General features: G+C 42.9%; 1 protein-coding gene across 1 annotated transcript in view; it reads left to right on the top strand.

The window, feature by feature from the left end:
- The first annotated feature begins 1,074 nt into the window (after window positions 1–1,074).
- The window catches only part of Il1rap (interleukin 1 receptor accessory protein), a 139,765-nt gene continuing 113,831 nt past the window's right edge, over window positions 1,075–27,008 (top strand). Inside the window, exon 1 of the mRNA XM_050160014.1 lies at window positions 1,075–1,241. The gene's annotated coding sequence lies outside the window, so the exon portion shown is untranslated. The remainder of the gene's footprint in view (window positions 1,242–27,008) is intronic.

The following is a 27,008-nucleotide window of genomic DNA, read 5'->3' as shown; positions in this document are numbered from 1 at the left end:
CACCTCCTTTCTCATTGCTTAATTGCTCCGCCGGGGACTCGATTTCTTAAACAAACAAATTAATAAGACAGTTTTAGTAGCTTGGAAGTGGAGCAGACTTCAGGGAGGTGGCAAAGAGCAAGGCCTGTGGAAAGAGACAAGTGTGTTTGGCAGATTGCCTTAGTTGGGGGATATTCTGTGATAGGGATAGGGTTTGAAGGGTCTTGCTTTCAGGGAGGCTCTTGAACAAGGAAATTGACTCAAGGAAGGCCATTATAAAGCTCCTTGGATGATTACATAAACTGCAGTGTAGACTGGAGATGGCAGCTGAAGCTTCTTTAAGGACCCGGAGACGCGAGAATGAATGAATAGGAAATTGTTGTCTTCTGTAATCGATTATTTCACTCGCTCGCCCGTGTATTTTTTTTTTTTAATTCCAGTTTACTCGACCTGAATACCAGCCTTGTGCCTCTCACTGTACTAGCTGCTGGTTACGAACAGTGGACGATACTGATTAAGTTCTAAGGTCAGGATGGGCGCTCTCGTTCCAGTGACCGCCACTTCTAGCAGAGCAAAAGAGATCTCCTGACTGCGGACACTGCTCTGCTGCTTCTGGTTCCTGTTGCTCTCTGAGCTTGGCACATGGTGGGCTCTCCAGGGTGCAGCCTGAATCGAATCACGGCCAGTAGTGTGTGACAGGTGAACGCACAGACGGAAGGAGCCTTGCGGTAGTGTCGCTCTGGGCTGCAGGACCAAGATTTTGCAAGAAGCAAGCCGGTGCGCCTAGGTGTGCAGGGGGCGCCGTACCTGCCCTGAGCGTTTGGCTGCGCGCCGGCCAGCTGCAGGGCTAGCCTTTCCTCGCGCGCTCCACCCCGGCACCGCTGGCCCACGCGGGGGCACCCAGCGCAGCCGGGCATCCGCCCGCAGGCGGGCCCCGTGCGACTCCTCCTCGCAGCGGGAGGGACTGGCCCGCGTGCCGCCCCCACCCCACCCCTGGGAAGCCCGGCTCGCGGGCGGAGCGCGAGCCAACAAGGCGGGTGGAGCCTGTGGCCGGATCCCGGGGCCAATCGCGCGGTGGCGGGGGAGGAGCCCCGGAGGGGAAAAAGAAAGTGCGGCGGAAAGTAAGAGGCTAGTCGGGGGACGGCTGCCAGGATCTGGATCTCCTGGTCTCAGCTTGTACCCGGGATCGGAAAGAGACAGTGGCCGGTCACCCTGCACTCATCCTGTCGCTGTCGCGGAGCCCTCTCGGCTGGCCCAGGAAGGTGAGTCTCGCGTTGCTGGGAGCACTGGTTTAGAATGGCCAGCCGCAGTAACTCGGGGTAGTAGGATTTTTATAGATAAGCTCCTACAACCCTTCTGTTTCACAGACGGGAAAACTGAGACACAGGGCCAGGCAGAAGCCAGGCTAAACGCGCTAACACTACTAGTTAGTGCGGCGGTCGGGATTTGAACTCAACAACCCAAAACCCTGCCTTTGGTATCGCAGTCGTGGGACAGCTGCCGTGGCCGTGTGTGGGTTCTCAGCCCCTCTGAGAGATCGCTACACCAGCTTCCAAGTGCCTGGGGTTCTTCGGAGCGCGCTGTAAGCGTGAGGCGAGCAGGAGGCTGTGTCCCAGAACACCCACACTCCATCACGTCGCTTGCAGCCCCAGCAGTGACAGCCTGGGGAGAGGCTGCCAGCAGCCTTGCTAGTGCCTTTCCTGACCTGCTTTTTTTTTTTTTTTTTTTTCCCTTCCCGAGCAAGGCTGGTCTCTACCAAGGCCCTGATGAGTTAGGACAGAGCCAGGTGCTGGTCATCACTCTCCCAGCCTTGGAGGCAGCAGGAAAGATTCTCCCTGGGGGGACACAGGATGCCTGTCCTTTTAGGAACAGCTGACCTCATGGAGCCTGGAGGTTCCTTCTACCTCTAAGTCCTGGTTGGGGATAAGGAAGCCGAGTTCAAGAGAAAACCATAATCATGAAAGCAAACTTCTGCTGCTTCCTTTAGTTTACCCCATAGCCTTCCTTCCCTCAACACACTGGTTGTGGGATTATGAATCAGGGCCCACGGGAAACCTTAAAACGCTTTGCAGGGCAGATTCCTGGTTAGCAATGGCCTGAAAAGGGCCGTTTTCTGTCTGTGCCTGTGTTGGCTGTGTGAACTTGGGCAGTTTAGCCCACCCTTCTGAGCCTATGTCAAGAGGTAAAATGGACACTAGAGTACTCTCTGGGATTCCTCGGTGTAGCTGGGAGGATGGACTAGAACAGTGACATGTTCAGGGTGGTATCCGGCCTGGCAACTTTTGTAGGCAAATATTGTAGGGTCTCGAGGGCTCAATGTATTTGAGAAATGTGATTTCCTACTACTTTGGAGTGACCTTTTTAAAAAACTGTAAATAGATGGTATTTTCCCCTTTTAGAGTTTGAACATTTTTTAAAAAAAAATTTGTCAATTTATTTATTTGTGTGTTCATTCATGTGCATGCATGTGTGTGCACTCGTGTGTGTACATGTGTGTGCATATGTGTGGCATATGTGTGTATGTGTATGCGTGTGTGTGTGTATGCACACGTGGGAAGGTCAGAGGACAGCTCTCAGGAATCTGACCTCTCTTTACACCAGGTGAATGGAATTCATTTGTGGGCAGGTGACTTTACCCGAGGGCCTGAATAGTTCTCTCCAGTGCTTTCTGAATTTTACCTCCAGGTAGACTTGTCTATAAAATTGGCATTTGAGCAATGCGAATGTCCTCCAACCTGTGAAATGCCTTGATAGGAGGCATCTCAGGTTGGCAAAAAGGGTCTTATATTTCAAAAGGGATTAAAAAGTAAAAGACAAGAGGCGGAAGCTTGAAGTTGTAGCAATGTTCTAGATGATGTCAAGCCTTCGATTCCTGTTCTTAAGTCCATCTCACAACTTCATATTCTTGAGCTAATATCAGAAAGCAACAGAATTTTTATATAATCTTCAATGACCCTGAAGTCCAGTCTCTTCGGGATCCCGATTTGCTTTATTTAACACAAACACATACATATGCTCACACAAGCCTTCCTGTCTTACTTGTCTTTTAAAATTAAGCAGCTCCCGTAGACACACCTACACTACTTGCATGATAATTGATTTTATTTTGATCCATACAATTATTTACTACCATCTACTGGCCATGCTGCAAGTCCCTGAAATGAGTGGTTAGCATTTATAAGGGGCTGCCTTCTTCCACAGTCCACAGCAATTGCATGCAATATTGATGAACTCCAGGGAAGGAGTGGGATCCTTCTTGAGAGAAGCTGAGTGTTTGGTGTTGGTACTTCCCACACCAGGCATTGCCACAGGACAGCGTCACATCTCTTTGTAGGCTCTCCCTTCTGCTTGCATTATGATGACTTGACCAGGATATGTCTGAATGTGTGTCTGAGAAGCTGGGGACTTGTAGGGAAGAGGGGACTGTTCAAAAGAAGGTTAAACAAGGGGATGGGTTTTCAAGACTTTGAAAGCAAATCCTTCTTGGTTCCAGGTTTATCCTGATATATATTATTATATTATTCATTGTTGTTACACCCAAACTCTCTCTCTCTCTCTCTCTCTCTCTCTCTCTCTCTCTCTCTCTCTCTCTCTCTCTCTTTCTCTCTCTCGGTGCAACTTTAAAATTTCCAGGTGTGTTCCACACGTATTATTTTCCTCATTGCTTGTGATGACACTTGGAGACACTCATAGCCACCATATTACTAGCGGGAGGACCTATGGTGTGGCAAAAACTATTTGATTTTAAATTCTGGATCTGATGTATAAGTGATGCTGGGAAAATTCAACTTACAGAGCTTCTGTTTTATCCAGTTCTTAAATGTCTAAAAAATGCTCTGCTATGGTTTCATGTGAAGATGAAGTTCAATGGTTATCATCGGGTACTTGCAGTCGAGAACTGCTCATTAAATAGCCCCTTCTCTTGGCTTATCTCAGTTCATTGGAAAGAAAATTAAAGTGAGACTTGCAGGAATAAGAGGTTTCCAGGGATCACAGAGTTAGTGAATTTCTGCCCAAGAAATATAGTTCATGCTTCTGAGTTCTCCTTCAGTTTCTTTCAGGCCCCTTCTCATCACACCCTGCCACCTCTCCAGTAGAACCTGAGCAAGTTATTTTCAAGTCTGAGATTGACCTTATTTGGCTGGTGATTTCAGGTCACAAAGTGGTTATTTCTTTGCGAAGAGAAGAGTTCTTCAAAGTGGCCCTGTAGAGTTTGTGGCTTTGACCTCCTGTAGATTTCCCGCTGATGCTTGCTAGGGCAGCCTTCCATTCTCATGTATTTGAGAGGCTGCAACCTGAGATCCAAGGAAGAAAAGTACTGTCAAGACATAGAGATCAGGATTATGTCTGGCTGATCTGCCTATTCTGGGTGGCGTCTTCCTCCTGCCTTCCTGTAACTGGTTAGTGGTTGGCATGATAGTTAAGGATGAAATGCCACAAGTGGCCTAGCACTCTCCAGCTCTCTCATGGCTTTCATAGAGTAGAACAGAGAGAACAGCATGTGTAATGCTTGATCTTCATTGTCTACTTGATAGGATGCGGAATCACCACTTGGGTTTATGAAACACCTCTGTGTGTGTGTGTGTGTGTGTGTCCCTGTGGTGTGTGTGTGCGCGCGCGCGTGCGAGCGAGAGAGAGAGAGAGAGAGAGAGAGAGAGAGAGAGAGAGAGAGAGCATTTCCAGAAAGGATTAACTGTGATGGGGGAGACTCACCTTGAATACAGACAACATCCCATAGGATGGAAGCTCAGAGAGAATAAAAGGGTAAAAGGAAGCCATTAGCAGAACAGTAGCTTTTCCTTTTGTATGCATGTGTCTCCTGGTTAGCCATGATGTAAACAACAATCCTCTCCCATAGCCTCCCACCCCACCGAAGTTTTGTAGTCGTCCACAGGAAAACAGTCCCGTAGTTGGACTACATTTTCTCAACCAAAATGAACCCCTTCTCCATTGAGGAGTCTATGTTAGGTATGTTGGTGGTAATGACAGAAAGTTAACCAATAAAGCATGCAGAAGTAGCATTGTGAGAGAATTGATGCTCAACACTCAATATTCTCACTAGCGATTGGTCTAGAGTTTCATCCCTGTTTGTAGGAACTGACCTGACAGGGTCAGCTGCATAGAGAAGGATGAATGGAGTGGCTGAGGCCATTTGTCCATGGGGAGTCTTCCTGAGTCAAGCTTCTTTCCTTTGTACCCAACAGGCAGCCTGGTTAATGCGTTTCTAGAAGAAATGTTTGGCCAGTTGGGAGCCTCTGTCAGCCCTTTCCCCAGCGTAGGCACTTAGCTTCATCTTCCCTGGTAGACTTAAAAAGGTAGAGCATGATTGGAGGAAATCAGGAGGAGGCAAAGGGAAAGCTAAAAGATTACCTTCAGCACACACAGGGCTTCAGCTGTTGCTCAGCTTCGTCAAGCCTTTGCTGGTGGCACAGATGTAGGATCTAGTGAGTCACTGTTGCCTTGACTATGAAATATTAAAGAGAGCCACCTACTGTGCTCTTTGCCCATTTTCAAAATTGTTCTGTAGGGGGAAAGGAAAAGAAAAACACCCGAGAACAAGAAGGTTGCAGAACACTCGGAATTTGATATTTTGGAGCATGTATTCGGGTTAGCTGCTCATTTTAATGTAGAATGTGTAATTTATTATGATGGAATGGTGGGCAGGCTTTATCAGCCATGAGTTCTAGAGTCTGGCAGGTACCTGAAGCAGGTGATTCTAAAGGGATGCTCTTCAAATTCTATAGCTCCTTAGTAGCTCCTTAGAAACAGTGCCTCAGGACTACCCCTTTCTCTGTTCACTGCCTTCCTTTCTTTTATTTGCTTGTTGTTGGTTTGCTTGCTTGCTAGTTTTTTAGAGAAAGGAACTCGAGTCTAGGCCAGTCTCAAATTTGCCTTGTTGCCAAAAATGACATTGAACTTCTGATCCTCTTTCCTCCTACCACCCCAGCATGTTTTTTTCATAGGAAATATTCTATCAGCACTAATTTTTCTGTTCATAATTTCTTCCATTCATCCATCTGATACATTGCAGTCTTCAGCATTTATAGGTTATCATTTATTGACCTCTCCTGGGATTTATGCACACTGTCCTCCCCTTGCTGTCTCATCTAAGCCTTGGGAAGATTCTGTGTATTCTGGTTTGAGGACACTGAGGCTCATGGAAGCTGAAAAGCACAGCCCATGTCATATAGTACAAGCTGAGTAGCTGCTGCTGAGATTCACTATTTCATTTTGTCTTAGAGCTAGCAAAAACTTAAACTTTCCTGTCTCTGGACCAGAGTTGAATACAGCACTTAGACCTGTGACCCATCCCATCTACACATGAGCGCGATAGTCCTGCTATTTGCCCATTTGGGGACTACAATGTGAGAGACCTGAGAAGACAGTCTCTAAGGTTATTCTGTCATGGCATAGCTGATGCTTTCTTTAGAATACGTTCCTCTCTCAAACTTTATTTTTTTTTTTTTTAGCGAGTATCAAGCAATGGAGCAAAGGAACTAACAATAAAGTACCCTTGTTGTTTGATGCCCAAATATATTTTCCAACCAAAGAGAAAACAGCAAGAGAAATGAGCATGTACAGGTAGACTTGCCATTTCATTTAGGCCAAAATAGCTATTATAACTAGTACATCACTATTACAATCTATCTATCAATCATCAATCTGTCATCTTAACTATCTCTCTATCATCATCTATCTAAAATTGTCCACCTTTTCCAGGAGAAAGAACTGATGTAGAGTAACGTGATTTGCCCAAGCTTATGTAGACACAGATTAGAACATAGTGTAGTACAGGTCTTTGGTCTTCCTTATTATATTTATTGGATATTGCACTGTAGGGTCTTTATGCCTTATTACTGCTATTATAAGTGCCTCTTATTGTGTCCTCAGTTGTGGTCTTGCTACTTTTGTTGTCATCTTTCCTTCTAAATCCTTTCTTGATTCAGCCCAGTTCATGAACCCCAATTAAGTTCTTATAACACCTTGTATAAGTATTTTCATATTGAAAGCTATGGGGCAATTACATGTTTCTTTGCCTGTGTCTTTGGCTAGCACTTAAGTCATTTTGACATGGCTTATTCCACCCTGTATGTCTTGTACATACAGGAGACAAACTGAACGATTGATAGATTAGTGGTAGATTCAATAGGCCCATGATTAGTTTTCTTCTACTCTGTAGTGAAATTCCTTATTTTAAAGGTTGCTTCTATAGACAAATTATTTTAATTTTGTGATTATAAGATCAGACAGGTGATTAAGAGTCACAGACCCTAAGAAGACTAGACATTACTAGTCCAGTGGCGGGAAAGCATAACACTTTTCTAGCCCAGTAATAAAGGCTGTTTTTCAACAAACTGTGAAGGGTGTTCCTGAAGTGCACGCTTGCTTGTCCTGATCCCTGTGTCAAGTGTCACAAGTGTATAACTGTGATAGAAGGTTAGACGTTTCCATGGAAGTGGGTAACTGCCATGAGCTTGGATCTTATGATTCATAAAAGTAGTGAAGAATCCATCGATCCAGCTATTATTTGATGTAATTGGCTTCAGTTCAACCAAAGGTTGGATAATCTTTTCATTCTGGTTTCTATCTAGCCGATGCTTGTGGCTTCTCCTGAGTGGCACATGCGTTCTTATGGTTTTAGCCACTTCTAGCCTCCCAACCAATTCTAAAGTGAACAGAGAAGAGAAGGAAGCATTTTATAAATCTGAAAACATTCTTTTTATTGATAGCACAATCCTGTAAACCGGTTATTGTTAGAAGCTACTGAAATATAAATTGTGGCTCTGTGACATAGGTGGCTTTGACGTCAGACGGCCTTTGTGGAATTAACTTTGAGGAGGGTATTTGCTCTGCCTCTGCCTTATTTTCTGCATCAGCTCTAAAATAGGCTAATGAAGCCCATACCATCATCATATGTTTGGTAGGTGTTAGTCATATGCCACAACATTTGTTAAAAGCCTGGCACATGGGACACTGGCCTTTGTCTTTAACAGCAGTGATAATAATTTCCATGCATGTTCATGTAGATACTAGAATGGACAATAAAAGATGCCCTGTGTTCAAATATCAACAGTTTTGTTTATATATTTTGTTTCAAAATCTAAAATGTTTGCTCTTATATACATATATGAACATAGCTATAAAATTTTTGCTCTGTAACAATAATAGCTCTGAGGTAATGGGGTCAGATGTTGCCAACAAGTTTTACCCTAAGCCTCAAAGTCACTAAAGCATGCAGTAAGCAGTGGAGCTGAGACCTGGGTCATCTTGCTGTGAAGCTCTTACTGCATGACCAAAATGTGTTTCATCCCACACCCATCCCGCCCACCAGCCTGACATGGATTTCTTCAGTAGGCCTCCTATTTTAAGCTGATGAATAAAGGGTAAGGACAGGGCACTCTCTTAGGTAGCTGCTGTGGGTCTGTGGCTACAGAGTAAGGTGTGGACGATGGTGTGCAAGGCTGAGGACAGAACTCCACTCTGTCCACAGTCATATCATGGTCCACGAGGCTTCATGGTCACAGAGGCCTGGCAGGCTTTTTGGCCACAGTGAGAATCACAACAACACAGGTCTATCAGGATACTTCTGTGTCCTGGGGAATATGGCTCTGCTTTGTTCTTCTGACTGCAGACTCCTCCATGCTCTGAAATCCAGGTTTGCAGATGGGAAAAGAAAGTAGTCAGCCATACCTACATTTTCTCTCTTGGACATAAAAATAGAACCCTAAAAATATAAAGCAAATGCTATATCACCATAATATTTGGCAAAATATTTAAAAATATAAAAAGCAGTCCTTGGCTTCTGTTTTGATTCTGGAATCATGAGTGTACCTTTTTTGAGCTCTTCAAAAATTGTCCATGGGAGAGTCTTGCTTCTTATTAAGATAAAAGAGTTCATTTAATTTGTAGAAATGGTTGAGACTTGAGAATGACGGCACATATTAAGCAACCCTTTTCTGGAAAGTTTGATTTTAGTTTTCTAATTTCAGAATGCAACTGATAGAGACAGGACATGAAAGGAACCAGCTGATGAAAAGTTGGAGGTGCTGGATTCAGGATTTAAATCTTAGATAGTTCATGCTTAGCCTCTTTGGACTTAGTTCTTTTTTTTTTTTTTTTTTAATTACAAATGCTTGGCCAATAGCTCAGGCTTATTACCAGCTAACTCTTACAGCTAGATTAATCCATATTTCTATTTATGCTCTGCCACGTGGTGGTACCTTTATTAGCATGGCATGTTCATCTCCTGCTCCCTGTGTCTGCCTGGTGACTCCTCACTCTGCCTTTCTTCCTATCATCCTTAGTTTGGTTTCCCCACCTATACTTCCTGCCTGGCTACTGGCCAATCATCATTTTATTGAATCAATTCAAGTGACAGATCTTTACAGTGTAACAAGCGGATTAATCCCACAGCACCCTTTGTATAAAGTCTGACACAGCAGCTTGTGCCTATAATTCCAGCCCTGGGGAAACAGGGACAGATAGATCTCTGGAGTTCCTAGTTCTTACTTTCTTCATGCATGCCTGGTGTATGTGCACATACATATATGAGCAGTTGTATGTGAGCAAACATGGACTCCATAGACTGAAGTTGGCTGTCATCACTCCAAGTCACTCTCCACCTTGTTTTTTGAAGCCAGGTCTTTCATTGGACCTGGAGCTCACCAATTTTGCTAGGCTGGCTGGCCAGTGGACTTAGTTCTTGTGGTAGTTTGAATGTAATTGACTCCCATAATCTCATAGGGAGTGGCACAATTAGGATATGTGTTTGTTGGCATGGGTGCGGCCTTGTTGGAGGAAGTGTGTTACTATGGGGGCGGGCTTTGAGGTTTCCTATGCTCAGGATAGTGCTCAGTATCCCACTTGACTTCCTGTTGCCTGCAAGATGAAGGACTCTCAGCTATTCCTCCAGCACCATGTCTGCCTGCCTGCTGTCATGTTCCCCGCCATGATGATAGTGGATTGAATCTCTGAAACTATAAGGGATCTGCCTCAATGAAATGTTTTCCTTACAAGCATTGCTGTGGTTATGATGTCTCTTTACAACAATAAAAACCTAACTAAGACAGTTCTCTTACCTATAAATTTATAGTAAGCATATAGTAAGTTCCTCTTAACATCGAGGTGGTTGCATCAAATTTCCACACACTAATTAATTATTGTATTTATTTAGACTACTATTTATTTTTATTCTTCCCCAATTTGGAAGTAAAATGTACATGATCAGGAACATTTGCTTACTATTACATCCTAGGAGGCTAGAAAAATCCTTAGAAAATGTTTCCCAATCATGACTCAATGATGAATAAGCAAGTGTATGAGTTGATAACTATATATTATTTGTCCCCAAGAAGTAGAAAGAAATATATAAAATGAATAAGAAAATAAATTGTATGTGTGAATATATAATACTAAAATAATTTGATACATATATGCAACATACATATACACACATATATGTGTATGTTTATATGTACTTGAATATAGGTAGATGTGGTAAGATTTTATTTAGAATCCTTAATTATTATATGTATGCATATATATCTGTATGTGTATACACACATATTTATTCTTAAGTGTGTACATAAATTTTTTATCTATCTATATCAGCTATGTCTATATTTGTGTGTGTATGTGTTTGTGTTTAAATATAAGTCTGTGTAGCCATATCTTTTGAGTTGTCTAAATCTATCTTTGCAAGCAGAGGCATCCAAAGACCTGTTGTTTGGTGGCAGTAGTGTCAGTTTGGGATGAAGACCAAAAAGTGAGAAATATAATGGATCAGACCCAGGGCTGGAGAGATGGCTCAGCAGTTAAGAGCACTTGACTGCTCTTCCAGAGGACCTGGGTTCAGTTCCCAGCAACCACANATATCTTTTGATAGACAAATAGATGACTTAAAAGCAAGCAAAATAAGAGATTTCAGATTAAGGGGAGGGAGGCTAGAATTCAAGTAACATCAAAAGGTTAACGTAGATAATTTTAATCGTGGCAGTCAGGGAAGACTCTCTCTGAGAACATGAAGTAGAAATGAGGAAAAGGGCTATGGATGTGCCAGGGTAGACCTGGGGTCATTGCTGAGGTGAGGGCTGGACTGGGAGAGGTGTGGAAACAACATTTTATGATAGTCAGGGGTGAGAATAGACCAGCCCTGCTGCCATAGTAAGGAGCTGGGGAAACTTATAAAAAGGCTTACCAGGAATGTCACCACAAGGGAAGGGCAGAGTAGAGAGCAGAGAGTGCAGCCAAGCAGCTTATGCACCTGATGAGCAGATAAAGCCCCTGGCCTCAGAAGAGCTGCTGTGAGCAGTTAGAAAGTTAGTCTAGTTTCAGTCATGTCTCATTCAAACCTCCAGCTCTTAGGAAAGCATCTTAAAAAAGAAAGAAATCAGGTAAAATGGGCAAAAGTGAATTCCTTTGGTTTTTCTCCAATGAATCTATCTCATTTCCAAATGCCTTAAGTGATGGAAAGAAATGTATGCATGCTGCTCAATTCAATTCAGCTGGGAATTTTACAGTCCTGTGTAGGTGTTTTATGTAATCAGTTCCCCAAAACATTGGGGCTAGGATTACTTCCTTGTTAATCTTCAACTACCAGTTTCTGAACCCTGCTGTGCTAACGAGTGAGAACATTTAATTCCGCATAGGATGAGTCTCTTCACACTAGTTTCACATGTTTGAACGGTTCCTACTCCATCTAGCAGCGGCTTACAGACCATTTCATTGGGGAGCCTTATGGGTCTGTACATACACAGTCTCATTAATGCATATTAATTTGAGTTCCACATAGCTCGCAGTACATGCCAGGTGCTGTTTCATGTGATTTATAAATATTCACTTTTTTTAAAACTTGAAATTACTCTATGAGACAGGTATAGTTATAATCTACATTCTGCAGAAAAGGAAATGAAGGCCCAAAGTCATAGACTTGGTCTTTGGTAGAGCTTGTGTTTGAACTCAAGCAAGCTTTACAATAATACCCTTTTGTACTTTGTAAGAGATGACCTTAATATTTATCCATCTCCGTTTGTCCCTACTACTCCGTGCTGCATTATATAAGGGAAATAGTTCAATAACTGTATTTAATCAAGGAATCAATATGTGGCCTGTTCTTTGAGATTGCATCTCTCCATTAGCATTTAGTGATTAAAACCATGGGTTTTAGCCTGAGATAACCTGGGCAGGCAAATCATTTCAGCATCCTGGGACTGGTAAATTGTTTAAGTCTCTAAGTGTGTTTCCTCATTGGTGTTCTTGGCCGTTTTGGAGATTAAATAAAATATACAAGAAAAAAAAGTACACAGCATAATGCCTGAAACCCAATTAGTACTCAGTCAATTTATGGTATTTTTATTTATGCTTTTCAACTACAATAACATGCATATGCTTATGTACCCACGGAACTTTACAGTTGTGCTCACTTTTATAGCTACCCTTCAAAATTTAGAGCCCCAAACTGCTCATAATCAGCAATGTTAATTTTCTTTCAGGGCCTATTCTGGTACCCTTGCTCAGAGCAAAGCATGTCTTGTGGGTTTTGAAAGGCCTTGTCGTTGGAAGACCAGCCAGACGCTGGCATTTGCATGGGACCAAAAGGTGCTTTGACTATAGGCATGCATCCAGCCTTACCTATTCTTCTCCAGATTTATTCTGCCTAGCTGGAAAGGTACTATGTGTCCTAGCAATGGCGCAGAGCATCCTGAGTTATAAAAAAAACAAGCCACTGGAAGTCCAACACTTTTCGCAGATAACACTTACGGAGGTCAGCTTATGGACTTGCAAAGGCGGATCCTGAGGTGGGCCCAGAGTATTTGTGCTGAGAACTCTGCCCACGTATTTGGGCTTTGTATTCATGAACCTATTCAATGACCACTGCAAAGGTGTTTAGTTTTAATTGTAAACCTAACTTAGAAACAAAGAAAAAGAATTAATAAATAATAACATAACAATAGCAATGACCCATTGCCACGTTACCTCCATGTGTACATTACAGACTGTGATGAGAAATAAAATCTGGTATTTCTTACATTTGTTTCACTTTATTTTTCTTAAAAACAAACTGTGCAGACTTGCAGCGCTGGGGGCCTACCCTGTAATGAAGAGATACTTGGCAGGGAAATGAGACAAAGCAAAGTCGCGAAGCTTTTCTCTACTTGGCAGTGTGCGTGTGCTTGAGAAGACGCTAATGTAGCGAGCCCAACACTGTTTAGCTAGATGTATTTGTTTGCGTCTTTGTTAGAAGCCGATATGGTGTTTATTTACACGTAGCTCCTTTTGAGCTGCTGTCAGAGAATCCCAAAAACTGAGTAATTGATGAGAAACAGATTTATTTCTGCTGGTTTGAGAGGCTAGGCAGTCCGTGGTCGATGGCCACATCTGGAAAACCATCATGCAGACAGAAGAGGAAAGACAAGTATATCCGCACTTTAGAGAAAAAGGTTCTGGGCTTATCCTTTTGTTAGTGCCCTCCCCTGATACAGATGAGTCCCCAGCTCCCAGCAGTATGGCATCAATGTGTTCAGGAGGGTAGAGAGAGCCCTCTGGAGTTCCTCACCACTTAAAAGGTGCATTTTTCGACACTGTTACATGGGAGTTAAATTTCGAACACTCCAAATTGGAGGAACTTACTCAAACCACAGACTTTGTAATCTCCTTGTGTTGTTGTTGCTTTCATGAAATAATTCAAAGAGGATGCTTCTGTTCTTGTATATCTGACAAGGAAATCACAGATGTCTTAGCAAACCAAGCAGGGTGATTTTCTTTGAGGAACAATCTACACAGACACATACACACACAGGGATGGGAGGGTGGGGAGGGTTCCAGTTGTGTGGAAAGGACAATCAATGGCCACAAAAAGAGACAGTTGGGGCATGAGAAATGTCTCTAATCAAGGACTAAGAGCTAGTGCAGAAGGATGTGGAAAGACAACACTAGCAAAGAAAACCTAGTCTGGAAGTCAGGAGGACAAATGGTAGCCATTTTCTCTCTCTCTCTCTCTCTCTCTCTCTCTCTCTCTCTCTCTCTCTCTCTTCTCTATTACCCTAATAATTGGTTACTTACAGAAGGCACTGGTACACATAGCCTTGTAGCTGCCTGGCTTCAGACTCGAAGGCTCAGATCTTGCAGATGCTCCATGAAAGGAACAGTAGATGTGGTTTCCCTTTAGAAAGTCAGCCAGCAGTGGCCAGTATGGTCCAAAGGCATCCCAACCCCTGCTCCAGGATGCCGTGAGATTAAAACTGCCGTTGTACATTGCAAACCTCAGTGATTTCAACCTGGAATGACACAATGAAATAGCTACATACCTTCTTTAAAAGGCCATGAGGATTTTTTTCTCTCACGTGCAGAGAGCAGAAGTGTATACATCGTGGGGCATTGGCTTAAATGTGACCACGTTATTATCATTTCGAGAGGACAGATCCTATAAATAAAGCTGCTTATTTGCATTAGTAATCCAATGCTTGTGGCTTCCTGAGTGGCAATGGGAGCATTTTCTGATGCATATCCAAGTGTCTAGCAGTTTACAAGATGCTTGTGTGTCCATTATGCCACTTGACTCGATCACAGCTCTGTCAGGTCAGTTTGTTCGGTGTTGGACGTGAAAACACTTAGCTCAGAAGTTGAAATGACTATCAAGTGGCCACTCAGCTTTTGATAATTGGATCACATTTGTTGGTGTTCTGAATGTTCCGTGGGGTCTCTTTCTTTGCTATCCCTTTGATCTCCCAGCATCACTGCCCAAGAGTGTTGTTGGGGCACATCTTTGGTTAGGCTGTGTCTCTGTTCCTGAAAGTAGCTATAATTTTTAGACATCGCCATTTTCAAGGTCACTTTCCACTGAAACAGCAGGCTTCCAGTAACCTGAGTGTTACTGCCCTTCGCTTCCCCTGCAGCCTTTTTAAAGCTCCCATCAAATGCAAGGTAAAGTGGAACATATCTTTCACAAAACTATACCTGAGAGTGCTCAGATGCCAAGGTCTGTATACCTTTGATTGTCCCTTTTTCTAAGTCTTCCCAGTCAGTACTTCTAGCACACTCTTGAATATTTAAAATTTGTGTCTTTTAGCATCTCACTTGTCACGATGCAGCTGAACTTATTTACCCCTATTGATCCATTTAAAACAGATACTTAACACCCAACGCAACGTCTTCTGATAGTTCAACAGCCAAGAGGCCAGTGATTAGGAAACCTATGATCGCCCTTGAGAGCAGAGGGCTCTAGGGCAGATAGATTTCAGGTGCCTACTGGTCCTGTCCTTTAGTAGCCAGTGACAGAAATATGGACGTCAGGGGACTGGGGGTGGGGGAGAGAGTGCAGCAAGCAAGCTTGCATAGATGCCATTGCATGGAATATGTATCAGGAAATAAATACTAGATGGTTGGGGTCAAAAGGCTACATGTCTGACTTTGCAAATAAGCCATTGAGGAATATGCCCTGTTTGGAATCAGCCAAGCCTATGTACAACTAGTCTTCCATGGTGTGGTACAGGAATCAGTGCAATGTGGTCCTTTTGCTTGATTCAGGCCTCACATCAGCCTCAATGTCCTGCCACATACATGGGTTTCCAGCTCCTTATTTTGTTACGGTACTTAGGGACACATTCCGGAGAATCAAAGGCTAGACTTATGCTAATAAAAAGAAAGAGTAATAGCACTATCTAATGGCCAAGTGCCAACTCTATACCATATACTTCAGGAGCTATTGACGTCACCCCCTCACCTAATTCCTTGTGGCACTGTCCATCTTGCTGACACTGAGACTCAACATGCCTAAGTAGTTTGCATAGTTATGAAAAGATGCCAGCTCTGGGTAGCCTGAGAGCCGGTCCTGAAGCCCTGAACCTTGCCGCAAATGACTAAGTCTGGTCCTGTGTCTCCAGGCTCCTCCACTGTTTCTGCCTATGTTCAGCAAAGCGTCTTGTGACAGAGCCCTAGTTAATACGCAAATTTGTCTGACAGTTTCCTAGAAATTCATTCCAGGCTGAGTGAGCCCCACTGGCCCTTTGCATTTCTGACTTCTCACTGATTTCTTCGCTCCTTTATCAGTTTCCTTTTAGATTCAATACACCGTGGGAGATGCCTTGATCAGCTGCTGACATTTTAATGCCATTTTCATGTCCTGGGTATGTTATTATCATTCTCAGGGTTGGGGAGGGGAGTATGGAACTTCCCCTCCCCATGCTTCCTAGTTTGGAAAGTGAGCTTTATGGAGATATGGAACTTAGACTTTCACAGCTGGATCCAGATGTTTCTGTTGAAGAGGGTCATTTGTCTGACTTTGTCACAGGGATCTCAGTCAGGATAGTTACACACAGTTACAGAGGACCAGGGTCCAGCTCCATATAATAACACTTCGTTATAGGTAAGACCACGTGGAAATGAGATTGGTAATTGGTTCTCTGTCACAAGAGATATTTAAAGAAGTCCTAAACCTCTACTTGGCAAGGATTTTATAGGAAGATTTGAATATTGGTGGCGGGGGTGGGGGGTATTGAATCAAAATGACATTTAAGGGTCTTTCCGGCCTGGAGAGTCTGTCTTGAATTCACTTAGAAACTTTATATTGGGAATAAAGGTTCCCCCTTGTTGTAATTAATACCAACTAGAGAGGCCGCCTCCTCCCTCCCCCGCTGTGCTTCCCCCTTTGGAACAACTACTCAATTTAAGAAGGGGACTTAGGATGAGGAAGGATGTGGTTCCTTCCCACTTGGCAGCACTGCCTTTCAGAATGGAGGATTGTGTCTGGGCCTGGCACCGTTCCGTCAGGCCCTCTGACCAGCCCAGTCCTGTCTGTGACCAGAGCACGTGGGAAGTGCACATCTGTGTAGGAAAGCCACCCACTGGCTGCCAGCTCTGGACTTTTTCTTTCTTTCCTTTTTAACTTTGTGCTGAATACAGCCTTGCCCAGGGCAAAGCTCTTGAAGGAATAGCGACACACCCAGAAACAAGTTCCAATAAGACCAGACAAGCACCTCCTAAAAGATATCCCCTTTGCAGCTGGCAAGAGCTGAAAAGGTGTCTTTCAGAGAGATTTCTTCTTCTTGCCATTTCAAAGACATGCTGCTAGCAGGCTGGGATATCAGGGATGTAGCCATTGCCACTACCTCGTTTTCTTTTATTCTTTCCAGTTGCTTTATTACCGATTCCAAATGTCTGCTGTTGAAAAATGACAATCCCTTAATGCCAGAATTCAGGCAATTAATAGGCTCTTGATGGAAGGAATATTTTCCCGATAGCTGGATGGACAGCGCATCTGAGATATATAAGGTGATCTGGCCCTGTGGTACAGGCAGACACTTTCCCACCAAGCCACTTCAACTTTATCAGATGATGGGCTACCTCAGGATGTTTTAGTCAAGTCTGTACACTAGGATGTCTCAAAATATGCATTTCTGTTCCTTGTCAGGGAGCTTCAGCATGCTTTGATAGCTTTAGTTAGGTCAGTCCAACTGTTACCAGAAAATAAAGATGTTGCCAAGTGCTAGCTGTGGGAACTCCACCGGGATCTGTTCAAAGCTGCCTGTAGGAAGTTTGGCCAAGATTTCCCACGTGCCCCATAAATCTCAACTGCGTGATGGGAGAGAAAGGCAGCTTCAGCTTCTTTAGCAGCTTGCTTATTGCTCCTGAGCCCTGGAAGCTGTCCTTTTTTGATACAGGACCCTTGCTTGTTTAGAAATGAATCTTTCTTGGCATCTAAATGGCATGTTATTTTTTGGCGGACGTTTAACAGAGATTGGAGACAGCGTGGTTCCATCATCCGAGAAAAGCCTGCACTGGGAATCAAAAGACATCTCCCATCTCTCCTCATAAGTTATCAGCATCCTGAAAGGCACCTCACTTGTCCAGGCTGCTGTGTCCCAACAATGCTCCCAATGACATTATTGACTTCTGAGGTCCTTACTGATTTTCCAGGGGCTATCTCGATAGATAAGAAGGATGAGAGAATTAAACAAAGTAACAGCAAATTACAGCATGTAAGCTCGGGAACATGATGGCAATGTTCTAAGTGATTCTCAACAAGCCTTTGTTGTAACAAGGGGACCTGTAAGGACATCCGGTCAGTGTCGCTTGTCACATGGGGTTAACCCTATTTGCTTCCCTGTTTGCTGAGAGCTGGTTGGAAACAGGACTGAGGGCCTCTGGGAAGCTTAAAAGACCATTCTGTTCAATTTTCTCTTTAAAAAACAACCACAAGGTCTTTGTCAAGTGTTACCCAGAGCTAAGATCCTATGTTTCCACCTCCTTAGCAATGTATATTCATATGTACTGTCTCTATAGTTTATTCAGATGCCCATAACTCGGGGAAAGAGTGGGGCTCTTTTCTAAACACTGATGGACTCTGAACAATGAAGTCTGGTGGCCAGAAGAACCTGCTAACAGGATGCGCCTATTGCATATATGTAGCTTTGTTTCTCCATCATAATGTGTCGGATATATTTTCCTTTGTTGTGCACCGTGAGTACAGACGTCAGTGGATATCTCTTTCTGGTTTTTGCGTTCTCCCTCTCTCAGAGAACTAAGCCCTATGACTCATTCTTAGCTTCTCCCCAGAGCTACTCATGTTCGTATTTACGATCACAATCAGCTGAATAATCAAACTGTCTACCAACCAAGGTTGGATGCATTGTATGTCATAGGGCAATAAGGGAAGCTAACCCATCAGGCCCTACCTACTCATTTTAAAGTCCTGGAGTAACATCAAATGGTGTTTTAGCTTTGACTGTTTCTAGTCACTCACTGAGTTCAGATCAAACTGGCTGAATCCATGCCTTTGTCCTTCTGTCACTTGGTACAGTGTTTGATCCAATGTCTTCCTCGGGTCTTCTGCAATGGAGGATCTTGTACTGTCTTGATAGGACAACTTTCTAAAGTGTGTCAGGTATCCTGGGAAAACATTCATTTGTTGATAATTCAGTTTCATAATTTCTTTTCTTTTCCTTTCCTTTCCTTTCCTTTCCTTTCCTTTCCTTTCCTTTCCTTTCCTTTCCTTTCCTTTCCCTTTCTTTCTTTCTTTCTTTCTTTCTTTCTTTCTTTCTTTCTTTCTTTCTTTCTTTCTTTCGATAAGGGTTTTCTGTAGCTTTGGTGCCTGCCCTGGGGCTAGGTCTTGTAGACCAGGCTGGCCTCAAACTCACAGAGATCCACCTGCCTCTGGCTCCCAAGTGCTGGGATTAAAGGCACCCACCACCACCGCCCAGCCAGTTTTATAATTTTGAACATCCTCTATTTTCCCATGGCATTTAATATCTCCAGGACCTATAGAAACAAATAAAACTCGAAGAGTAAATGGGCACAAACATATATTTTTGGCTTTCTTTGTTTTCCTTTTTACAGTTTTCTGTTAAAATTATTATTTTCACATATGTGTAGTTATGTATGTGTGCATGTGTGTGTACAGGTGCAGACACCTGAAGAGTCCAGAAGAGCATATTCCTTGAGACACGGCTTCTTGATGAACTTGGAACTCACCCTGTTATAACTAGGCTGATATCCAGCAAGCCTCAGCAAGCCTCCTGTCTCTAACTCCTACTCTCTGGCACTGGGAGTCCAGACACAAGAGGTCACACCCAGCCTAACTTTTACATGGATGCTGGCCCGCCAAACTCAGTGCAGCAAGTGGTCTAGCCCACTGAGCCATCTGCCAGACTCTTCTTGCTTTTGTGTGGCAACACATCTACTTGTAAATGTCTTTTCATTAGGCTTGCTCCTTCTCTGCTTAGCAAAGGGACTCAGATAGCTAAGTTAGAAGGAGAAGCCAAGGAGCTGTACCTTATAAAACTGATTTTTTGAATATATATTTTGTTTTATTATAGTCATTGGCTAAAGGTTGTTTTGCCTTTTAATGGCCACTTCTACTGCTTGTTAGAGATAATAAGACTTAGTCTTCCTTTCTTCTTGAGTGAGACATTACTACCTTTGGCCAACAGACTCATATCAGCTATCTTCTGGGACAGTGTAGGATGGTGTGATGGTGTTACTGTTTTTGTTTTAAAGGGGAATGAATATAAGCCTTGGTGTAGTATGTATGAAAGGGAATTTTTTTCTTAAAGTAATCAAAATGCTGCTAATGAGAAAATAATTGAAATACACTATGTTATAGCTGGACAATGCAATCCATTTAGTCATTAAAAGGGATGAAATGCAGTAACATGAACTGATCTAGAAAAACATGGTTGATGTATCGTTCCGTCAGAGAAGAAAAGTTAGGTCCATGCACAATTCATTTTCTACCCAAAGGAAACGTAAAACTGTGGAAATGGAAAACTTTGATTCTGTTAATTACATGTGCTTACTGTGGGAGGGAGAACTGATGAACACTGAGAAGAGAGAACGTGATAGGCAGGATTCACGTCAATCTGAATACATTAGAAAATGGGCATAAGCCCCTCCACCATTACTATGAAAGTTTGAAAACATACATTGAAATTGGAAATATGTTCCAGTGACTCTCTATATATCCACCTAGATTCCCCATTATGCAATGGTCGCTTTGCTATGTATCTAAGCATTTATGCATGTATAGGTGATTGTATGTTGTGCTGTCTGCAGACATACTTGCTGAAGGTGTTAACAGGAACTTACTTCTAAATGAACTTTATCTCCTATCCCAGAACCAAAGTTATATTTCAAAGACTGTGCTGATATGGGCAGACACATAAAGAAGCACTGGCAGCAAATTTATTCAATGTCTTTACTTGAGATACATTTTTTCTTTTACCATTAATAGTCTTGTTGGCTGGCATGCAGTGTGCTTGTCCCCTAGGCGTTCGCATTTTCTTGGACTCCCTGGGTATCTCGTGTCTCATCTCTGTCCTCTGACACTCAATATTGACCCAGCACCATGCCTCTACATGTAGGCAGCTGGGCAAAACACCGTGCATTCTTATAGCCTCATTTGGTTGCTTTTTCGTGATGTTACACCATGAAACATTTCCACAAATGATCAGGATCTGAAAATAAACATAAATGATGTATGCTGCCACAGAACTGCTGCTTGATTTTAGGGCACTCGGGGAGGACATTGCAAGGAGCTTGGCCAATATATCCTTCCTTGTTTGGCCTTAAATAACTCATTTGATGAAATAGTATTCACTTGAGACTGGATTGGGATTAACAGAAAAGCAGTTGTCTAGATCTATGCGGAAGATCTGTAATTTTGCATAATTCATTTTAACTGCTGGGCTGTGGTAGTCATTCTGACGATCAGAATTTCCTTCCATCCCCCTTCCCACGCACAGAGGCAAATCCACATCTGTAGGCTCTGCATCCTTTCTCTTGGCATACCAATCTAGTCTTTTCATCTTTAGTTCTTCATCTCTTCCTTTGCAGATTATATGCCTCTTGCCCTTGCTTTCCTCTAATATCTTTGGCTTTGTAAGTTTTAATTAAATTGTTCTCTCTCTCTCTCTCTCTCTCTCTCTCTCTCTCTCTCTCTCTCTTTCTCTCATTCTCTCTACCCTCCTCTCCTCTTTATTGGGTGCTCTTTCTGGTTCCCACCTACCCACACAGACACACATGGATCTGTTACATCCCTGCTTAGACACGGTTCTTCCATTTAAAACCATTTCTAAGCCTGGAAGGAGTCAGTTCTAATAGAATTCCCTGTCTGCACATTGTCTCTCTGCTCTTTCTGAATGTATGGCCTTATGGAGCAGCAACCACAGCAACCCACGTCTGTGGGTTGACTGGAGACGCAGAAGCCTGCCTTGCCCTAGATTCAATGAGTACCAGTCTCCACCCTGCCTAGATCTTCAGCTATCCTCACACGACTCATCAGTGGGCAGCAACATCTGAAAGCATGTCTCCAAATTCCCTTTCTTTCGGTTGCTTTGGGTCAGTGGAGTCTGAAGCTGTGACATGTGACCAGAGACCATATCGACAGCTCTCCTCTGCAAGGCAAGATGGGGTGCTCCATGGCTAGAAGGGGCTGCAAGTGTGTGCTCATGAAAGAGAGCCCAGGCTGTCATTGAGAGGGTGCCAAGGACTCACCCCACGATCAAGTCTGTTTCTTTCTCTGTTCTTTGAGCGAAGCTACAACTAGATGAATTCACTACCAATGAGTCTGTGTTTACAGCAGAGGAGTGGTCTGTATTGAGATTTGTCCCAGGAGAGCTGTCGGGATGCTGGCTTAATCGTGTTTCTGTTTCAGAAATCAGACACCCAATCCTAGAGTCAAGAATAAGAACTGGGTGTATCTCATGTCAGGAAAGGATGTTCTCTTATTGGCTACATTTATCAGAAACAAAGCAGACAACAGAATGGAAGAGGGGAAGCTTCATAATCTCAGCAGAACCTCTTCTATTTCCTGTTGTAGATCATCATCGGCTGTTCCACCCTACCATGCCCCTCTTTTACATGCCCCCTGGCATTGCCGTTTTCTTATTGGTATCAGGTCATGAGAATGTAAGTCTACATATGTGCTTTGCAGTGTTTATAAATATTCCATTCAAGTTCAGAGAATCTATGTCTACACTGCAAAGAAAGGGGTGTGTAGAATTAGATTAGGAGAAGAAGAATAAAAATAAAAACTTGAACCAAAAATAAGGTGCAATATTATTAAAAACATACTGACTATGTTGCTACTGAATGAGGACTACTGAAGTGTTTGGATATTCGCCAGAGCTTCCTTTCAGGTGCAGTCTTCCTGTACGTAGCCAGGCACCCTGCTGACCACACTTAACTTTGCAGGCTGGACATCAGACAGGGTCTTTCACACTACTGTTGTCTAGATTCCCCAGTCTGTAAGTCTGTGGTGGCTAATCTTCAAGCAAGGACCCTTTCACAGGTGCATTGATTGTGGGGAGAGCAAACACAGCATGGATCTGTGCAGGTGGACGGGTCTCCTTGCTTTCAAACTAGTTCAGGATTGAAGCCCTTGGTGGCGGAGGGATGGGGATCTAGAAGTCAGGAATGGTGTGACTACATCAAGAGTTCTCAGAGTCTACAGCAGTGAACCTTTTAGAAGATAGACAACTCTACAGGCTGGGCAATGGCTGACTTCAGGATATGAGCTATCAGGCTCTGCTTTTGTGCTCCGGTGAAAGCCTTGGCTCTTAGCCACAAAGGGCAGGTCTGGTACCCACTTTTACCCTTCTCTGCCTCAGTCTAGTTTCCATTGCCTGAACTTTTTGTCTCTTTGATGTCTGGTACTTCCTCTCCCCACAGCTGCCTCATGTGGATGTCTCCCACATTACTGTCATGACAAGTGGTCCCCAGGGACTCTGACTTGTGGCTGAGTCTATTTATCAGGCCCTTAGAGGATTCCAGTCTTAAGTCCAAGGTCTTTTTAGATGACAACTGGACACAGCCATCTGAGGCATGCAAAGTGACAAAACAGACCTCTCTGACGCTTACCTATATCATGCCTGAGATGTCACTGCCTCACCCCACCCAAACCTGAGTTGGGTTACAGGTTTGAGAGAACTGTAGTCACACCTTGTGGGTGGGACTCTGGGTTTCCACCCCTCTGCCAGGGGTGACTGGAGCTCTGTGTTGCTTGCTTCTTTAACATTTGCCCTTCTGTTTCTCCACACTTTTTGCCTATCCTGTCACTTCCTCTGTGACTTCTGATCTGTGTTCAGCCTTTCTCTCATTAGGGTCGATTTGTTCTCCTGATTTTTCTCACTGCCTCACACAGAGTGAGGCAATCCGCAGTTCCATCCCAGAAGTATACAGAATTATTTTTTTTAGAAAATACTTTTTTGAGTTGTGCTCTGTATGTGATATTTCAATGGGTAAAAATGAATTATTAAAAAACCCACACAACTATTTTTGTCTTCCAACCTTTAAAGTTTATATGAAGTGAGGAAAGAGCCAAGATGCGTACTAATAAGCTGGCGAGGTGCAAGTATAGGTCTCACTCAAAGACAGAGGATGAGATAGTTTATTCTGAGCCAACTGTCAGTGTCCATGCCGTGGGGGTGCAGATTTAGATTATCCTGTATATCAACCTTTGCTATGGAAGTGGGTGTGTGAATTTCCATAGTCAAAAAATAAAAATAAAAGTCATAGATTAATACACTTATCAAATACTTTTAGTGGTAAAGACATGTAGGCGGGTTCCAGCTAAATTGGGTAAATCCCTTTTTTAGTTCTCAGATCTTATCTAACAGCAATCTTAGCTTTACACTTGGTGGAAGCAAGTGGCCGAAGTGGTTAGACATTCTGAATGTTTTGACCTGATAGTCACGAGGATGTTATGCCACTTAAGAGGCTGGTAGCAAGTGACGGTGACATCCCAGGATAATTCTGGCTCTTGGTCTACAACATTCCATTTCACAATCTCAAAATGTCAACTAGTCTATCAGCATGGAAGATCGTCAAGTCAGCTGTGGCTTTTGCAGATGTCGTTCACAGGTGCAATGGATAACACATGGGCATTCTAGGTGAGCTTGGCATGGTCATTCAAAGATATCAACATATAATCAAAAGATAAGGAGGAAGGAGTAAGCAAAAACTCACAAATGAGCAAAGAAATTGATATATTTGTTCTTATGGTGCTGCTGACGCAGAAAGGATGAGAGGCCAGGAAGTCTGTTAGAGCAGAGAGTGCGTGCACAGGTGAGTTCTAGTCTGTATCCATCCTCTCTCTAACTGTAGCGTTCTTGCGTTCTTTCCTTCAGTCTCTCACTTTTCATCCCTCTGTCTCTCTCCAGGCTGTTCATCTTGATTCTCACAGTCTCGTCTTGCCTGTTCTTGTTTTCTGTTCTTGTCTTCAGCGGGTGAATACTTGCATGATTCAGGCCTGAAATTGAAAATTTGAAGATGCAAAATTCTCTTGTGCGAAGTCATGAACTTATGTGGATGAGTCTTTTGTCCCCATCCTGGACACATTGCTAGCTAATGCATTTATTTTTATAGGTACCAATATTCATTATTTTAAATTTTGTATTTTTTTCTTCCACTATAACTCTATTGGTTTCCTCTTCTGAGTTCCATGCCTTGTTATACTGACAGTAAACAATCTTTCTCATGTGTATCTACACTTTAAGGATTTTTTTCCCTCCCACACACTTTGCTTAATGTTAATAAAAATAAAGGTTGTGGGTTTAGAAGGTGTTAAGTCAATAAAATTAGACACAAAAACCATTCCCAGTCAAGGAATTTTCTTCACAGAAGTGAAAGAGAGAAAGAACCACATTTCCTATAAAAGAAGCATTTCCGTGGAATATGAAACAAGTTGTAAGTAATTCACTAAATGAATGCAGAGCCAGAATAAAATCTCACTCATTAAAAAAACAACAACAGTTTTACAGTTTTAAAATTCATTTTGATAACAGCTATACTAGGTAATGTTTTTCTCTGGGCATTTTCAGATATATGTTTCTCTGCGGTGTGAGACACATTTGCCTAATTTGTCTCCTCACCTCCTTTGTTCCCTCTCCTGCGTTCGTACCACATATGTTCCACCACCTTCTCTCATTACCTCTCTCCACTTGTCTTAGCTTCATTTCCTGGTGCTGTGATAAAAGTCCCTGGCAAGAGCAACTTAGGGAGAAAGGCTTTATTAGGCTCCCTATTCCAGGTAATAGTCCATCATCATGGGAAAGCCAGGAGGACAGGAAGCTGAAGCTTATAGTCACCTTGCATTCATAATTAGAAGCAGAAAGTATTTAATTAAGGCACACAAACCTGTGTTTAGCTCACCTGCTTCCTTCATTCCTTTACAATTCAGGATATGCTACCCAAGGGATGATGCCACCCACAGTGGGCAGGGTTTCCCACAAATCAAGATTATTCTTCATAGCCATGCCCACAAGGTTGCCTAATATAGACAGTCCCTCTTTGAGACTTCTTTCCCAATGGTTCTACATTGTGTCTCATTGACACTTTAAGCTAATTTCTGCACCCCTTCTTTCTTTCCTCTTATTCTTCCCCCCACTCTCTCTCTCTCTCTCACACACACACACACACACATCACTCCTTTATATGTCCAACAAGTCTGTCTTATTCTTGTTTAAACAAATAAACAGTAGACATTGAGTAAGAAGTGATATCAAACACCGTGTGTCACATATAGACTTGGCAGTCATGACAATGATCTCTGTTAACTAAATTCCTTCATCCAAAGGAAACCAAGATTTTCATACTTTTGTGGCAGGTGGTAATTCTGGAAATTATAGTGGATACCAACCCATTAGACTCCTGTTATTCCAGTGAAAATGGAATTTGGGGTGTCTGTGTGAGAAATGGGCCCTGGACTTTAAAGAAAAAAGAAAACCAGCATGCTAAGATCGCAAAGTGGCAAAATCTCTTTGTTCAGGAGAGATTTTTATTCATTTCAAAGAGAATAAAGTATTGGAAAATTATAGGAGTTGTAAAGTGAATATCCCAAGAGAAAGTTTGGGGCATAGGGTGCAAAGGGGAAAGGGCTTTCCTGACATTCACCAGAAAATAACTGACTCCTGTTAACATGTGTTTCCTTTATAGTGAGCAAGATATTTTTCTGTATGTTTATTCAATATAGTTCACAATGGGCATCTTGATTTTGCCCACTTAGTTTCAGACTAACCAAAGATTTGCTTGAAATTGATCTTCTACTGTTTTTGGAAGGGTATGGACATATGCATAGATGTGTGGTGGATGTGTGTGTACATACATATGTAGGTGTGAATTCATATGTGTGCACACGCATGTGAAGGTCAGAGGTCAACATCAAGTATTTTATTCAGAGGAGGTCTTTTACTGGGTCCTGGTTCTTGCTAACTTGACTAGGGTAGTGTTAGATAGAATTCCTTCCCTAAGCAAGACAAAGACATCTACTTTTCCTTCTAAGGTCTCAGTGACAAATCAACATTCAATTCAACCAAAGTTCTCTTTTGGGAACTACTGAGTTTGTTAGGGTGGGGACCTTAAAGGAGATACACTGGATTGTCTGATGACTTCTCCGTGGTCTTGTAAACAGAGTTCTCTTCCTGGTCTTTTCCTGCCTTTAGTCTCCAGCCCTGCAGTCCCATGCAGGTAGTGTCAAAGTGCATGGTGATGCTTGAGAGGAGTGACTGTATACTCAGTGGAGGTCCTGGGGCCCTTCC

Source organism: Alexandromys fortis, unplaced genomic scaffold (genome assembly GCF_014885135.2).
Source record: "Alexandromys fortis isolate MF-2015 unplaced genomic scaffold, M_Fortis_MF-2015_v1.1 scaffold_100_3062768_6864082, whole genome shotgun sequence".
Taxonomy (NCBI): domain Eukaryota; kingdom Metazoa; phylum Chordata; class Mammalia; order Rodentia; family Cricetidae; genus Alexandromys; species Alexandromys fortis.
The sequence above is the reverse complement of the archived record's forward strand: the minus strand, read 5'-3'. Positions and strand labels throughout refer to the sequence as shown.